Source organism: Equus przewalskii, chromosome 14 (assembly GCF_037783145.1).
Source record: "Equus przewalskii isolate Varuska chromosome 14, EquPr2, whole genome shotgun sequence".
NCBI classification, from domain to species: domain Eukaryota; kingdom Metazoa; phylum Chordata; class Mammalia; order Perissodactyla; family Equidae; genus Equus; species Equus przewalskii.
The window spans coordinates 35180961-35199372 of NC_091844.1; the positions used below are offsets into that span (position 1 = coordinate 35180961).

The 18412-nt window shown below is 39.2% G+C and overlaps 1 long non-coding RNA gene across 1 annotated transcript in view; it reads left to right on the top strand.

Annotated features, from left to right (window-relative positions):
- Positions 1–209: 209 nt before the first annotated feature.
- LOC139075750 (uncharacterized) overlaps positions 210–18412 on the top strand; it is a 68834-nt gene continuing 50631 nt past the window's right edge. Inside the window, exon 1 of the long non-coding RNA XR_011526505.1 lies at positions 210–307. This is a non-coding gene — a long non-coding RNA (uncharacterized lncRNA). The remainder of the gene's footprint in view (positions 308–18412) is intronic.

Here is an 18412-nt window from a genome sequence, read left to right on the forward strand (position 1 = left end):
CTCCTAAAGAGGAAGAAATGCTTCCAGGCAGTTTACCTGAATACTTAAATGCAAAACTTACAAGTTTGTGCTCGTTGGTAAACTCAGGTGGATGACTTTTAGAGTTGATTTAACCCAAAGAGAAGGGTCAGGCGAAGTCAAGGCTGTTGAATAATCACACTTGGAGGGTGGCTTCCCTCAGGACCTTGGACCGGTGCTCCAGATGGTGGCCTCTGTGCCTGGTAGACTCCCCCCTGCGAAACTGGAGCAGCACTTTCTTTCTTGCATCAAAGATTACACACCTGGGAAGGACTTCAAAATTTACCTGGTAAGGAACAACCCCTTCAATTTTAAAAATGTGGCAACTGAGGCTCATGGTGTGTAAAGCACACGTCCCAGCTGGTTACTGGGGACCCAAGGCTGGAATCTCAGTATCTCCACTCCTCGTTCGCTTGAGTGTCCACAACCTCATATTTGTCCTCCACATTTATTCAAAAAGAGCGGAGACAGACAAGAGAGTTTGATATCTTGACTGAAACAGAGACTAAAGAGCCTGGACCTTCTAAAAGCTGAAGTTGAAAAGTAGAGAGAAAGGACAAGGGTTTGAGCAAAGCATGCTGCTCACATGAGTGAGTGTCTGAAACTTGAAGTGACTTCCTGGCCAACTCAAGCAACAGAGAGAGGTTTTTTTCTGCCCCTCTCTAAAGAACATTCTAGGCTATGTGGGAAAACACAGTTTATTGTTGTTATTTGTTTCCCTGTTGCCTAGAGCCATACTTGGGCATGGAGAATTTGTACTTGTCGGAAATTCAATAGAACCTTTAATATTTCATTTGAGTGAATCTCTAGGAAGGTTGGGACTTGAGCAAGGGTGTGAGCTAAACCAGGGCAAGTGTTCACTGTCTGTGTTTTGCTTTCCTTACCTCATAGTTCATACCTATATTTGCTGGTTTGTCAGGTTAGTAATTTCTTCTGGATAAGAAAATGTCCTGTACATTTGGTGCCCATGCATTATTTAGTATGAGGTAGTTGTTTAGCTCAGTGCATTTACGAAGTGCTCTAGAATCATTTTTGTTAGATATTCTTCACTGAGCCACCAGGGAGAGCCTTGAAACGTAGACTCAGAGACAGTGGAAATTGCACAGTCACACAGCAATCTGTCATCCTAATCAACATAGAATTCAAGTGATTAAATCTATATTTTATGAGTTCCATTGATTCATGTTGTTTTGGAGTCCATCAGAAAGGGGAATTTTATGGGTAAGTTGTTGTTATTATTCCTGGAGTGAGACCATCTTATGATTCCTCTGATTCCCGGAAAATACAAATAACTAAAATTGACTCAAGAAGAGCTGTAAACCAAAATGGAGCAATAAATAAGAAATAAATTAAAAATGCTTTTGAAAAAGACTTCAGCCCAGATGATTATTGCAAGTGACTTTTCTCAGTTTTAATGAAAATTCCCATTATATAAAAACCGTTCTAAAGAAAAGGAAGAAAACCATTATAATCGATTTTCCAAGGCAGGCATATTCCTGATATCAAAACCTGACAAAAATGGCATTGAAAAAAGCCACAAATCAATCTCACCCATGAACAGCAAGAAGTAATGATTCTTAATAAAACACTAGTAAATCAAATCTAGGAGTGTATTAAAGAATGATTCACCATGAATAAATAGAGTTTGTTAAACAAATTAAAAACGTTTTAATACAGGCAATCTACTAACATAATAGGTCAAAGAAGAAAAAATATAATATGACAATTCCTACAGGTTTTGAAAAGCTAAAATTGAACATTCATTAGTGATTCTCCAGTATCAGAAATTCCTAAGAATAAAGGGAATTTTTATTCATTTAATATGGAAAATCGAACAGAAACCAAGAGGCAATACCACTTGTGAGGGTAAAATGAGGAAAGCATTCTTACTAAAAAAGTCAGGAACAAGGAAGCAGGCTTGACATCACCATCGATAGCTCACACTTGTTCTGGAAATTCGGACAAATGAAATTGGTGATAAAGAATGAGTGTCCTTATTGGAAAGGAGCATAAAAGACATCATTATTTGTGCATTACAGAAATGTCTACCAGGAACAAATTAGCAAGTGCAAAATATACAAAATATTATAAAGTGCATTTATAATAGAAAAATTCTTAGAAAATATAGAGCAAAAAGATTATGGTTACAATAATAGCAATAAAATATAAACTAACTAGGAATAAATTACAGGGTAACTCGGATCTATTTGGGAAAAAACCCATAAAACTTCACCGAGTGTCATAAAAGGAAAGTGAATAGATAGAATGATATTGGTATAGCTATATACTTGCTGACTAAATGTTACAAAATTTCAGTTTCTTTAAATTAACATGTAAGTTGAATGTAATTACAAAAAGAGGACAGATTATGATTCTCATGTTATTCTGGAGGTGAGATTTGACAAAAGAGTCTAAAGTTTATCTGGAATGGAATCAAAGATGGATAAAATCCTCAAAGAAATTTTGAAAAACAGAAAGTAATGGAGGGGAGCATTTGCATTGCACAATGTGAAAATATTTTAATTTTACCATAATAAAATGGTTTTTAAACCAGTTCACAAATTGACAAAAAGATCTCTGGAAGGAAATAAAGAGTCCAAAAACTATATTTAAGAAAGGTGGCATTTTGAATAAGTAGGGAAAGGAAATTTTTTTTCTCAAAAGGACTCTCAGAAAGTTGATTAACTATTTGAAAAAATACTACAAAATAAGCAAGAATTTGATTAAAAATTGAATGCAAGAGAATGGTAAATATCTGAATTTGAGATGTAAAAGAATTTTTGTTTATTAAATCATTCTGGAAAAGACTGATGGTATTGACTATAAAAATTTAAGAGCATATGTAAAAAAAATTGTCAAAAGCAACGTTTCCAGAACTCCACCCCAGGATCACAGTAGCCTTAAAAATCTGTCAGAACCAGCTCAGTGTGAACAGGCTTTGTCCTGGGACATTTGTCAAAAATTATCAGCAGTAATAGTTTAACACAACAACTTCCTGGGACAGCAATAACAATTAGAGAAAACAATTTGAAAAACTTAAAGCTGAAAATCTTAAAAAAAAGAACGGGAGGATGAGATGTCCATAGAGGGCTTTGAAAAGCTCCAGTATGTTCCTGGGAATCTAGAGGGTCACGTGCATGAGAAGGCGCATGCCCAGGAACGGCCTGAAAAGGTCCCGATCTTTCATCTCTGGCTGACCTTGAGGCCCTGCACAAGCAGGGAGTAAGGCTAAGGCAGAGTTGTTAACTGCCCAAGTGCTGAAGACGTGCCTCAACATGCACATGTCCCCATGACAATGGCTGGGGGACTTATTCTTTCAAGGCATTTGAAAAATCTTTGTCCAATCATTAGTTGACCACTATGCGAACGTGGCTGCTCATGCAGAATACAGACGTTACAGGATTTGTTCATCAAAGTCTCTAAACAAACATTAACAACAGACTGCAGTGACAACAAACCTTTGGGTGATGGAATCTCATTTCCAGAGTTGCCACATGATGTTAGTTAAAATGTTCAGTTTCAACAAAAATTTATGAGTCCTAAATGTAAGAGCTAAAACTGTAAAACTCTTAAAAGAAAATATAGGCTTAAGTCCTCATGAGCTTGGATTAACCAATGGTCTCTTAGATATAACAGCAAAATAGCAAGCAACAAGAGAAAAACACAGGTAAACTGGACTTCATCAAAATGGAAAACTTTTGCCTTTCAAAGGATACCATCAAGAAAGTGAGGGGACAGCCCACAAAATGGGAGAGTGACTGCTAATGTCTACAGGGCTTCTTTCTGCGGTGCTGAAGTGTTCTGAAATTAGATAGTGATGATGGTTGTACATGTGATTATACTAAAAAGCACTGAATTAAAAAAAGATTATGGGGGAAATTGTTGGAATAAATTTCATTTCATTGTAGTTGTGTCTCCGTTTCCCTGAATCACCCATCCAGTGTGTCTTTTTGATTTTTCTACATTGTTATTGTCTAAAAGATATAAAGAAAAAGCATTCAAAAAGGAATTTTCCTGAAGTTAATACAATATATAGATAAACCTTAAGTCAACTCCTGATTAGTGTATATGTACCGAGTTATCATAATCCAAGTGGCAAGTTATCCCTGAAAGCTTTATATTCAGTTTCAAAGCAGAAACACAAGAGAAGGAGATGGCTAGAACATTTGAAATGATGAAGTCAGCATCTCTTTTTTTAGAGACCAAACAGGGAGCGGTTGCTCTTGGATGGATGGAGAGCTCTATATAAGTATTACATCAGTTCTAGTAGAAGTGACTCCTTGCCTGTGAACCCACTTGGACTGTAAAACTCACTTGGATTGAAAAGGATTGGGCAAAGCAGATAAGGGAAAAAAGAAGGGGAATAGCCCTGGATCTCTGATCCCTATGCTTCATTAATAGCCTGGTTAGCAGGAAAGGGAGTTAATAACAGAACCAACCTGGTATAAACTATAGTTATAATTGCATATTTGTAGTTGTAGCCTATTAACTATTTGTTAGTAAGTTTTATCAAGTTCGTTCTATAGTTTACACTCGACTCTTCGCAATTATTTACTTGATCTTTATGAAATTCCCACTCACTTGGCGTTTTTCCCACCATGCTAAACTGACTGGTGTTTTTCAATTTCCTTTTTCTCTCTTCCTCATCACTAAATGTTGTTCTTTTTTCCCATCTACACTCTCTTTTTGAGTGACCTCATCCAATTTCACTGCTTTGAATACCAGTCTATATCTTGATGATTCTCAAATGTACATGTCTAGCCTGGTCCTCCTGTGATTTCCCTTAAACAGTCACACTTAGTATCCAACAGATATTTAACCCTTAACATGTCTAAAAAAGAAATATTAATTCCTATTTCAACAAATTTACTTCCCTTCTCCTTCTCCGTTTCAGTAAATGGCACCACCAGTCACACAGTTACTCAGATCAAAGACCTATGAGTAATTATTTCTCTCTTTTCTCACACTCCCATCAGTGAATCCCATTGACTCTGCCTGCGCTGTGACCCTCTTCTCCCCATCTGCACTGCTACAACGCTAACTTAGCTGTCGCCATCTCTCACCCTGATAGTCATAAAATAACAACAAGGGGGCCGGCCCAGGGGCCAAGTGGTTAAGATCACACGCTCGGCTTCGGGCGGCCCAGGGTTTCACAGGTTCGGATCCTGGGCACCGACCTGGTACCGCTCATCAGGCCATGCTGAGGCGGAGTCCCACATAGCACAACCAGAGACACTCACAATTAGAATATACAACTATGTACTGTGGGGCTTTGGGGAGAAGAAGAAGAAAAAAAAGATTGGCAACTGTAGTTAGCTCAGATGCCAATCTTTAAAAGAAAAAAATCAACTGGTACAACCTCGTTTGAAAACTGTTCACTAACAGCATCTACTAAAGCTGAATAGACCATACCTTACGACCCAGAAGTTCAACTCCTATGTATACACACAGCAGAAATGTATACTACATTCACCAAAAGACATGAACTAGAATGTCCTTATTCATAATAGCCCCGAATTGGGAACTATCCAAATGTCCATCTACAGTAGAATGGATGAATTAATTTGTGGTGTAATCACAAAATTGTATACTATACTGCAAAGAAAATGAATAACTCATGACTAGATACAACAATGTGGATAAATCCCATAAACATAAAGTCAAGCTAAAGAAAATTGGCAGTAATGAGAATATACAGCATGATTGCATTCATATAGAGTGCAAAAATATGGAAGGTTAAGCTATGCTTTTAGAAGGCAGGGTACCCTTGAAAAGTATGTGTGCGTGGGGGTGGGGGCAGTGACCATGAGAAGAGAAAATTCTGGGGTACTGGCGATGTTATGTTTCTTGATTTGGGTGCTAGTTACATAGGAATGTTTAGTTTGTGAAAATTTAGCAACTTGAATACTTGTGTGCGTTTTCTGTATGTATACCATATTTCGATGAGAACTTAAAAAAGTTTCCTAAAAAATAATTCACAGACCCAAATGTAAGACATAAAACTGTAAGACTCTTAGAAGAAAACAAAGACATACAATTTCATGACCTTGGATTAGGAAATAATTTTTTATTTGTATTTTTTTAATTTAGTTTTTTTTGAAGAAGATTAGCCCTGCACTAACTACTGCCAATCTTCCTCTTTTTTGCTGAGGAAGACTGGCCCTGAGCTAACATCTGTGCCCATTTTCCTCTACTTTGTACGTGGGATGCCTACTACTGCATGGCTTTTGCCAAGCCGTGCTATGTCCGCACCCGGGATCCGAACTGGCAAACCCTGGGCCGCCGAGAAGCCGAACCTGCAAACTTAACCGCTACACCATGGAGTCGGCCCCAGGAAATAATTTTTTACATATGACAGCAAAAGCACAGGCACACAAGAGAAAAACACAGATAAACTGGACTTCATCAAAGCTTAACATTTTTGTGCTTTAAAGGACATTATCATAAAGTGACAAGACGATCTACAGAATGGGAAAAAATATTTACAACTCAGATGTCTGATCAGATTTGTATCAAGAATTTTTAAAGGATTTATACGACTCAACAGTAAAAATAAATAACCCATTTAAAAATGGCCGAGAATTTGAATATATCTTTCTCAAAGAATATATACAAATGGCCAATAAACACATGTTCAACATGTTTCATTAGGGAAATGCAAATAAAAATCACAATGAGATACCAGTTCACATCCACTAGGATGGCTATAAAGTAAAAAATATAATATCATATAAAGAAACACAATAACAAGTATTGATGAGGATGTAGATAAATTGGAACATCGTTGGTGAGAATGTAAAATGGTGCATTCACTTTGGGAAACACTTTGGCAGTTTCTCAAAGAGTTAAACATAGAGTTAGCATATGACCTGGCAATTCCACTCTTGAGTATATATGCAAGATCGTTGAAAACATATGCCCACATAAAATCTTGCACAAAATGTTCATAGTAGCATTATTCATAATAACCAAAAACGCAAACAACTCAAATGCCAACCCAACGATGAACAGACAATAAAATGTGGTATGTCCATACAATGAAATATTACACAGCCATATAAAAATAAATGAAGTACTGATACACACAACAGCATGAATGAGCCTTGAAAGTATACTAAGTGAAAGAAGCCAGACACCAAAGGATAAATATTGTATGATTCTGCTTATACGAAATTTCCCAAATGGGAAAATCTGTGGAGATAGAATGTAGTTTAGTGGTTGCCAGGGGCTAGAAAGAAAAGGATATGAGAAGTGACTCAATGTGTACAGAATTTATTTTAGGAGGTGATGAAATTATACAGGGGTGATGGTTGTACAACTCTGTGAATATACTAAAAACTCCTTAATTATAGTTTAAAAGAGTGAACTTTTTGGCTCATGAATTTTATCTCAACAAAGGTGTTACTTTAAAAATATCCTATGAGATATGCTGCTTTGGGTAAATCAAATTAACAATTAAAAAAAAGACAATAACCAGTGTTGACAAAGACGTGGTGAAACAGTCATTCTTACATGCTGCTTCTTGGAGTTCTGGAGAGTATTTTTCCATATGGATCAATAACCATAAAAATATTCATACTCTCTCACCTAGTGTTTGTATATGATATTCTATATAAATGATCAAATGGTTAGAACCTCTCATCCCACATTTTGCATAAGTGTGTTCACTGAAAAATTAGAAATAATCTGTATGATTTTTTTATGGAAATTGGCAAAATAATTTTGTGTATAGCTCTATGCTAGAACTCCATGTGATCGTTAAAATCATACTGTCAAAGAATATCTAATGACTTAGTAAAATGCTTTGATGCAGTGTTAAGTGAAAAAAAAACAGCATAAAGAAGTTTCTGGTTCTTATTTGTAGGAGAGAGAGTAGAGAGAGAGAGAGAGAAGGAAAGTGAAACTAATACGAAGTATTTAAAATAGACTTCTACTCACTCCAGAATTGATCAATCCATCTCTTAAAATGTGGAACTAAAAAATGGGCAAAATAAAGTACTCTAGGCATAGGCTGTGTAACACAACAAAGAAGGACTGTTAGATGCTGTGTTTTATAATTGGTATTCCACTTGCTGTGTCTATTATTAGATTTCTTTTTCCAACTCCACTCAATTCAGTTCAATTAAACAAATACTTACTGAGTACATCCAGCCCTCCATAGCCAAGTTCTGCATCCGCAGATTCAAACAACCCTAGATTGAAAGGTCTACAACAGTTGCGTGCGTACTGAACACCTACAGACTTTCTCTTCTTATCATTTTTCCCTGAACAATACAGTATAACTAGTTGCATAGTATTTACATTGTATTAGGTATTATAAGTAATCTAGAGATGATTTAAAGTATAGGGAGGATGTGTGTAGGTTATATGCAAATATTATGCCGTTTTATATAAGGGACTTGAGCATCTGTGGATTTTGGTATCTGCAAGGGGACCCTAGAACCAATCCCCTGAAGATACTGAGGGATGACTGTACCTACCAAACGGAAGAACTTGCTTTAGGTGCAAGGTAAAGTAGCAGAAGTAAAGGTGAACATGTAAGTAAGAGAGAGAAGCATTGACCGCTGGGTCCAGGCTGAGGAAGAAGACAGAAAGAGTAAAGACGAGGTGAGGGTAAAGATGAGACTGAAGTGCAGGTGCAGTAGTTGGGAGAGAGAGGAAGAAGAAAGGGAAGATGGTTGTTGCTTCAGTCCTTTGGAACATTTTTGAGTGTTGATGAGAGTCATTATGGCCTGCCCATTTCCAAAATAGAGAAATGACTGAAGGAGCAGAGTCAGTGAGGCACTTCCAGAGCTTACACTGGGACGCTGAAGTCCCGGGGATGAAAACAGGCGATGGGCTAGGAAGGAGGTCTGCACACCTGCTGTTGAAATCTACGCACCTGGCATGTAGTAGATATGTAATGAATGAATGAATAGCAAGTGTAGAAAATGATAGATAAAATTGGGGAGGAATTATACATAGATCATGTGGACCTTCTAGAAGGAAGTTTGTGAGGGACAGTGAAAGTTCAAAGGGTCTGGAAGTGGCAATGGGAAGTTAAGTGCATGCCAACCCCTGTCTGCCGCCTATTGGCCTGAAGAAGGAGGAAAGACAGCTTTTCCCCCGGAAAGGTTTGCCCGGGAACTGGTGCAGTCAGGGGTCAGTTAAGGGGAGGAAGTTGGGAAGAATCTTAGAAGGAAAACTGAAGATGCAGGGCTGTCATGAGGCTCCTGGGAAGGACTTTGTTCCAGCATGATCTAGAGTAAAGATGGAGGTGGGATTACACAGAAGAGCAGTGAGAGGACGGGGAGAGATAGAGGGAAGGAACTGGGAAAAGGAAAGAAACAGAAAGCTGGGAGCTAAGCCTGGAAGCGGGGAGAGGGTCAAATGAGAAGAACTGAAATCAATCCTCACTTCTCTTGATCCACTTCCTTATGGCTGGTTTGGTTGGATGAGACCTTGCACCATCTCCACTGGAAATGAAATGGGATGATCAATCATGATGATTTTTTCTAAGAAGTTGGGCTTGTGCTTTGGAACAATAACCATTATAAAATTATGGCTTACCTCTTGACCCTTGTCACTCACTTGGCCCACCCCAATCCTCCTCCCCTTGACAACCACCAATCTCTTCTCTGTATCTATGAGTTTTGTTTTGTCTTTTAGACTCCACAAATAAGTGAAATCACACCATATTCATCTTTCTCTGACTTACTTCACTTAGTATAATACCCTCAAGCTTCATCCAAATTGTCACAAAGGGCAAGACTTCATTCTTTTTTATGGCTGAGTAGTTTTCCACTGTATATACGTGTCACATCTTCTTTATCCATTCATCTATCAATGGACACTTCAGTTGTTTCCACATAGTGATTATAGTGAGTGATATTGCATTGCATATTTGAAAGTAGTGAAGAGAGTAAATCTTAAAAGTTCTCATCACAAGAAAAAAAATTTGCAACTTTGTAAGGTGATGGATGGTAACTAAACTTATAGTGGCGATCATTTTGCAGTGTATACAAATATCGAATCACTGTTTCACTCCTGAAACTAATATAATGTTAAATGTCATTTGTACCTCATTTTTTAAAAAAAATATCTAGCTTACGCTTGCAAAGCATTTACTCAGTGCTGGGCAATGTTCTAACCTGTTACGTATGTTAATTGATTTAATCCTCTCAACAACTCCATTGAGGTAGATACTATTAACAGCCTCATTTTACAGATGTGATGACACAGATAGGTTAAGCAACTTGCCCAAGATTCCACAGCTGGCAAATGGGGAGTTGAGAATCTAACTCAGGCAGTCTGGTGCTAGAATCTAGGCTCTTATTCCTCTGCTATTCTGCCTCTCCAAGTGGTATGTGGAGGTATTATTATCCTATGACAATATCTCATACGTTAGCAAATCAAGGGGCTGGCTCCCACAATGATATAGAATGTGTTTAATAAATGAGCCAACTAGGATATGATCTTTGGATGATCGGACCCATTGGGGATCTGGATGCTGTATCTATGCCCCTGTTAAGGATATGCAGTGAATGCAGCAGCATATCATAGCCCTGAGACATTCTGCAAGAAGAAACTCCCTTTAACTTTGCTTCCCCAGGCATTTCCTAAATTTATTTTTCTATAGACCCCTTTTTTATGTAGTATATATAAACGTGCTTCAGAACTGCTGTTTCATGAAAAACACTTTGGGGATTTGCAGATATGGAACCTACCGAGCGCCAGGGAGGGAAGCAGGCTCTAGAGATATCACCAAGTACCTGCAGTGAAATTCCCGAGACCAATATGGAGTTTACTTATTTGTCACAGGCAAAATTTGAACTGATTTACCTAGTCGGTGTTTCTTCCAATATTAGCTTAGAATCAGAAAATTAGAGGGTAAGGGATGAATGTTGGAGGGAAGTACTATGTCAATAGCAAGAAATGACAATTAAAGGCAAAATAGAAGTCATAAAAAAATGAGGAAATGAAAATACAAAAACTTGAAATCTTCCTGGATAAAGCACATGAAATGCAAAGCGAGGCCATGATGATGGGTTGGAAGGAGGCAACGAACATAACTCAGTGCTCTGTAAGAAATGAATAAGCATCTGCAATGGGTTGAGCAGTGAAAGAGGGTCCAGCAACGAGCTTAGCACACAGTGGACCAGGACAGGGAGGCATAAAGAATTCTTAAGAATGGGGATAGCTAACATCCAACTCTACTTGGTGTGCTTTCTGTAACGTAAAAGCCCTCCGTGGACTCAAACCTTCAGTAAAGGCTAAGACACACGTAGAGCTTGTGGGATTACATTTTGGGAGGAATTAAAAAGGCTGAGAGGAGTCTGCATGACTTGGAGAACATTCAAGGGAAGATAGACCCAAAGGAGATCAAGAACTCAGTGGAAGCAGAAGGTTGGCACCAAGAATGGATGAACATGAGAATCTGCAGACCCTGTAATTTCACAGAAATCTTAGGGCATTCCTCTTCCATTGAACATGGGATATGGGGCTTAAGTTGATTTTACAGAGATCTGAAAGGATGAGGACGCCTTGGCTCCCTCTGATTTGTCCTTGCTCTTTACTAGATTAGTTTTTGACTGTGATAGTCATCAGTGCTGGTGAGCTGAAGGGCAGTGAATAATAGGGAGGGTATATAAGATTAAGTAGGAGAAGTAATTACAGGCCACATCCCATAAGATCTTCTTGTCTGCAACACAGGGTTTGGGATTTTTTTTCCCTAAGTACGAGGGGAAGCCTTTGGAGAGTTTTCAGCATAGGAGAGACGGGACTTGTGTGATGTTTTAAGAGGATCGCTAGGCTGCCTTGTGGAGGTATCCAGGAGTGGAATCAGGAAGACTAGTTAGGAGGCTATTGTAGTCAACCAGGTGAGAGAAGGTGGGGACTTGGAGTAAGGTTCTGGCAGAGAAAGTGGTCTGATTCAGGGTATATTTTGGATTTAGAGTCAATAGGATCCACTGATGAACTAGAAATTGTGGTTAAGAGAAAGAGACGATGCCTAGAGTTTTGACTTTAGCAAATGGGGACAGAGGCTGCATTTGCTATGAATGGAAAACCAGGAGAAGAGAAGGCATGGTTAAGAGAAATGAGTTTCATTCATGTTAACGTGGCAGGCTACTTTTCAAATCTGGGTGTGAGCTAAGGGCTTGGAAATGGAGTAGAGACCAAAAGAACTATAAAACATGGGTTAGAGAGGCCTCCTCAAAGGAAAGAATGGAAGAGACTAGAAGATGAGGGATGTGAAAACGATGCAGAGAAGTCACACTCAGCTAACCGCGGTGACTGCGTAGGCCAAACTATTTTGCCTGATGAAGGATCTTGTCTTAGAGAGGTTAGAGGATTTGTCCAAAGCCAGCTAGTCAGAGGCAGACTTCACACTGGAACCCAGGTGTCCTGACTCCTGCTGACAGGCAGCACTGGTGCGGGGCACTGGGCTTCACAGGCTTTATCTAATTCAACGCTTGTTAACAACCCTAGGCCCCGAGAGCATTATCATCTTATTTTTTGGATAAAGAAATTGAGTCTTAGAGAGTTAAATAACTTGTTCCTTATGCAAACACATGTAGTAAGTGAAATTTCTAGGTCAATAGTAAAATAATTCCAGACCTTAGACATGTCCACCTTCCTCCTATTACAGGTCAGGAATCCAGCACCCAGGGAGGCAAAGTAACTTGCCTATGGTTCCTCAATGGTGGAGCTAAGATTTGAACCTACGTCTCACGACTCTTTGATCTATGTTTAAAATAATAGGATTTCTAAATATAATTTTTCCAAATAATTGGTTAAAACGTCATGTTGGAGAGAATCAAACATATTATTAAAACCAATATAGATTGCATTTCTTAATTTCTCTCAGTTTACTGTATTTTATACCATCAGAGGAAGAGACTTTAATAGTCTTTGTAATATCATAGTGCTTACTGCCTAATACCCTCTTCTAGTCTATGTGTTGAAGAATTGATTTTGTGATGATTCTTTCCTGTGTCTAATCAGGTCAATAAATTAAAGTTATAGGTCTGTTATTCTAGGTCATTCTCTTTCCCCTACAAAGAGCTTTAGCCATTGCCTCTTTCCATATATTACTCTCAAGCTTTTGTTTGCCTATTCGGAATCGAACGTCTGCAGCTCGGTGCTGCACACTGATGATTTCCCTTCCCTAACCCTGGCCGCGATTATTGCCTTTGTTGTTTCCGAAGACAATGTGACATGACTACTATTTCCTTATATTCCACAGAAGGAGATGTTGCTTCTGTTCTCCGATTGACAAAAGCTCATATTGGGGAATACCAAAATATCCTGATCGGATTCCTCATTCTGGGCCCCATTCCCAGTTCGGGGAACTGTATTAAATATGCCAGAAAATCACATTCTTCCAATGATTCCCAAATTTACTCCACAGTTACCTAGGATAAAGATAAGCTTTCCAGATCATGCAAATCCAAGATGAAACATTATTATTTAGAACATGTGTTTGGTTCTTTAAAAGAAATAAATTCGGGGTAATTGGAGTACAAATCCTGCTACTGTAATTTCCTATTTAAAGTAAGCAGATTAGCTCTCCTTTTCAAATATACCACTCAACCTCAGCCCTGCTCTGATAATAAGAAATGGGGAAAAGAAGTATCTACCTTTTAAAATATGTGCCAATCATATGCTTAGCCACTCGATATGCTGTTTCCAAATAGTGTTACTCCAACTTGGAGCTGTTATTAGCACCAGTGATTAATTAATGGATTATTTACTAACGTGAGTTTCCTTTCTTCTCTCCTTCTGAAAAAGACACAGGAGACAAGTGAAGAAAAGCCAGACATGTGGATTCCATTTGAAATCCATGATTAAAAAGCTTAAAAATTCAAACCAACGTAAAAAACTGTTTTATTTTAATACTCTGGAAGGTTTCAGTGAACTCCATTATTTTCACTCACTATTTGCTTGAATAATTTAGGCAAGAAAGCTAAATTATACATAAAGTGTACAGTTAGAAGAAAAAGTTCATGCACAGCCCTAGGCTATAGCCTCCCCTAATGATGTCTGAAGTCAGTGAAAAGAACTCGTTAGACTGAGAGTAATTTCTCAGGGTTTAATTTTTTTTCTTAAAGCAATAATGTTCTCATAAAAATCTGACAAATAATACACTAAAAGAAAAGCCACAAAAGAGAGTCTCCCGGTTAAAGTCCTAGCCCCTGTAAACTTTCATTTAATTCCATGTAAATGTTGGCTTTCCGCACACCACAATACATGGTTATTGGCAGCCTTGAGTGATCTGATTCAACAAGGAAAAGACAAGTCTTGATTGAATAGAGTTGCTATTTGGCCTCATTTGAATTGTGAAGTTATGGAGTTAAAAGGAGATGCTTCAGGCTTGGAGACAAAATCTAAATCTTCTGTGGGAAGGGGATCGGCACCCACTCAGTGTTCCATCGTTTGGGCAAGTAGTTACCACTTGCTGGGGTATTGTACTTCAGCAGCAACCCATATCGTTAAACATTTACGGATTCACTAAAATGTTCACATTCCCTTTAAGTGTAACAACGGAGAACCCGACTGCTGTAAGATGACAGGAGCATCAAAATGGCGCTGTAGTCACCTTTGATTTCTGAGCTGCCTTTGTTCTTTCCTTAAAGTCACACAATTGTAGAATTTGAAGAATCCAGTTCAGCCCCTTCATTTTACCGTTGAGGACCCTGAGACCCAGAGAGGGGAGGTGGTGAGCTCCAGGCTGTGCAGCTAATGTATTTGTTCATTCATTCCCACATGTTTGTACATTTAGAGACAGAGAAAGGAATTCCAAGTAGAGAGACCAGCCATATGGAAAGGTAAAAAGTTGGGAACCAGAATGATGCCTTGGGGAACAAGTGGTGCCAATCACTGTCTGGTCACCTCTCCCCTCACCCCCACTTCTAAGGGAACCTGCCCCATGGCAGTATAAGCTGGCAGGTAAGAGCACAGAGAGTCTGGAGACAGATTGTCTGAGGTTGAATCCTGACTGTGCCTTGTAATAGCTGTAAGATCACAGGCAGGTCACTTTCTTCTCTCTAATTTATTCTCCCCAACAGTAAAATGATGGAGGTAATAATAGAACTTACTTCTTATGGTTGTTTTGAAAGGATATTAATGCATATAAAGTTTTTACAGACAACATCTAGCACTTAACAGTTATATAAATATTACTTATTATCATTAATATTAATAGAACATAATCTTACCCATATGAATTAGGTCTCCTGGCCATAGTTGATCACATAAGGGGCAGTGGGCAGCTGACCTGGGTGGAGCATTTGTCAAGCAGCCAATGTCCTATAACTTATGTTGTCTGCATTTGAAGGGATAAATTGGGCCATCAAAGTAGGGCCATTAAGTAAGTGAGAAATGGGCAACCAAAGATTTGGGCTAGTTAACCAAGAGTCTGAGAGGAGAGACGATCGTGAAGGCTCAGGGGGAGGGCAGGCATTATGGTCCCAAGTGAAAAATGAAGTTATGAAGTTTTGAGGAAGCCAGTTGGTTGGAGAGAAGAATGGGGCATACATACACACACATGCACGTACAGACACACATGCACACACAGAAACTCAGTTCCTGAAAACTTTATATGTCTAGTCCAATTCCATGGGCAAACAATTTTCACCAAACTCTCTTTTCTTAGAGGTAACTGGAGTGAGTTTCAGGTCCTTGCAATCAGAATAAACTACCAAACACTTATAGACAGTTCTGTGAAGCAGATATACGACACTGGGATATAGACAGTGCCAATTGCGAAAGGCCAGTCGTGTCAAAGTGAGTTTAAACCATCTCTTGAAAGCCACTGGAGGTTCCTGAAGATTGACATAGGTGAGTCATGTCTGATCAAATTTGTCATCAGCTCTGTAAGATCGTCTATGCAGCAAGGACAAAGATAAATTTGAGGGAGCAGAAGAACAGAGGACGGAGGCTAGTCAAGAGGCTGGGGTATAATGCAGGCCAGAACTCATCAGGATCTCAGCTAAGGGAATAGTGGTAGAAATAGAAAGAAAAATATAGACAAGGAAGATATTAAAAACTTGGTGACTTGTTGTGGGGCACAAGGCAGCTGCTGGAGTCCAGGCAAAATTTCTGACTTGAGTGTTGAGATAAATCAAATCAGAAACATAGTTTTGGGAGAAGAAACTGAGAGGCTCTCCTTTGTATGTGCTGAGTTTGAGGCATCTGTGGGAAATCCAAGTGAAGATGTTTCATTGCATTTGGATATGTGATTTTGGAGCTCAGCAAAAAATTTGGGATGATAGATTGAGGAGTGAATAGGATAACAATAGTAGTTGAGACTAGGAGTTTGATCTTTCAAGGTAAGTATAGATGATAAGAAGAGACGATCAAGGTTATAGTCTGGGGACCACCAGTATGTGAGGGGTGAGCCAGCAGAAGGGCCTCTGCAAGAGTCCAAGAAGGAAGGGATGGAGAGATGGAAGAGATTCAGGAGCAAGTGGGAGAGTGGGCCTGAGGAAGCAAGAGAGGAAGACATTTCAAGGTGAAGAGAATGATCAGTAACGTCAAGTGCAGAAGAAAGTTCATATTAGCAAAGGGCACAAAACCATCCATTGAATGTAGCAGCCTGGAAGTTATTTGAGACCTAAAGGAGTGAGAACAAAATAAAGATGACAATGGATTGAGATGTAAATGGGAGGGAAAATAAGGGAAGAAAGTAGGTAGACTCCAACTGTAAAAGGAAGAAAGGTGAAGAGAATGTGGGATCAAATAAGGATTACTTGTTTAGTGCAGAATAGACGACACGTTGATGAACTGAGCCAGAAAAGAGAAGTTAGTGATACAGGAAGAAGGATGCTGATGGAGTAGGGTGCCTGCTGAGGAGGTAGAGAACACAAGATCTAGGGCACAGGTGGAAGGATAAGCCTTGCACAGCATGAGGGACAATGCTTCCCTGGAAACAAGAGGGAAGGAGGAAAGGATGGAGGCCAGTAAAGATAAGTTTGTAGTTGAAGATTCAGCAAGTTGAAAGAGCTTTGTGTTTGAGAGAGTTGTTTCTCTCCAGAAAGTAGGAAGCAAGAACGTTTGCTGAGAACAGGGGAGAAGCTATGGTGCAAGGAGTTTGAAGAGAAAAGGGAATGTTAAAAAAAAAAAAAAAAAGCAAACAACTCTGCAAGGACCAAGAGGGGGCTGAACAGGAACTCATAGAATTGTAGGGCCATTTAAGAGCCCAGCTGAGCCTGAAGACCACTGGTGTCTGGTGGCACCAATTCACGTGGTAGTTCGATTTCTCCAGCAGTAGGCCACATCCCATATGTAGGAGGAGAGAAACCAAAAGACTGGAGGATGCAGGACAGGTTTGATGGAAAACCAAGAAGACAAGGGAACCCAGAGAGATGGTAAAAGAAAGATGGTGTGATCTAGGCTTCAAAAAGACAGACATGAGTCAAGAAGGGTGTCAGCTTGAGAGGAAAGAGAGTGGGGTTTGGGTTGGAAGCTTTGGGCTGGGTGGTTAAAAAGTGGGAATCGTAAGAAAAGAACAGTAACAAACAGGACAGGAGTTTGTTGTCAGCGTGTGGGATACCAGAGTTTAAGATTTCAGAAATAAAGCAGTTAATTGTTGTCCCAACCAGGACCAAAACCCAGGTTCGCTAATTCAGTCTTGGATTTTCTTTTCCTGGAATGCCTCTGGCTTCTCTGAAAAGTCCCTGAGCCATAACTAGAAGGCCAAACTTGTTACAGCCTGGCACGAAGCTTTGCCGGGGTAATTTATCCTCTTTTGTCACTGGAGTTCTAACTGAGGCTGGAAAAGATTGAGAAAGTTTAATCATACTGTTCTTCAGAGTCCATTGCGAGGCATTAATAACTTGCTGTGATATTAGCAGTTTTTCATCTTACACTGGCATCATTTTGTCACATTAGTTTAATATTGCCACCATGTAGCTTAGTATTAACGTGATACAAAAGTAAAATTACATGTGCACTTTTCATATTGTTATATTGAAATCTAGTACGTATGTGACACTAATACTATTCAAATTCCGTAAAATATACAGCTTCTAATACAAAGACATTTTAATGTTATGTTAGAATAAGAATGCAGATCATTACACTTCCAGAACCATGCGGCAGAGGAGGAGGAACTGAAGGGCTTGCCATTTGAGAGCCCTGGGGAAAACACTCAGGATAGTTCCTACGCATGACCACCCCAACCTTGCCGGCCCCAGCAATCCGGGCAGTGCTCATCGCAGTTTGAACAGAGTCAGAAAACTTTCTCTCTAAGAGGTCAGTTCATAAATATTTTAGCTCCATGGACCCTAGGTGGCAACCCCTCAGGTCTGCCTTGGTGGTGCAAAAGCAACCCCAGGCAATACGGAAATGAATCAGTGTGGCTGTGTTTTGATAAAACTTTCTTTACAGATGTTGAAATTTGAGTTTCATGTAT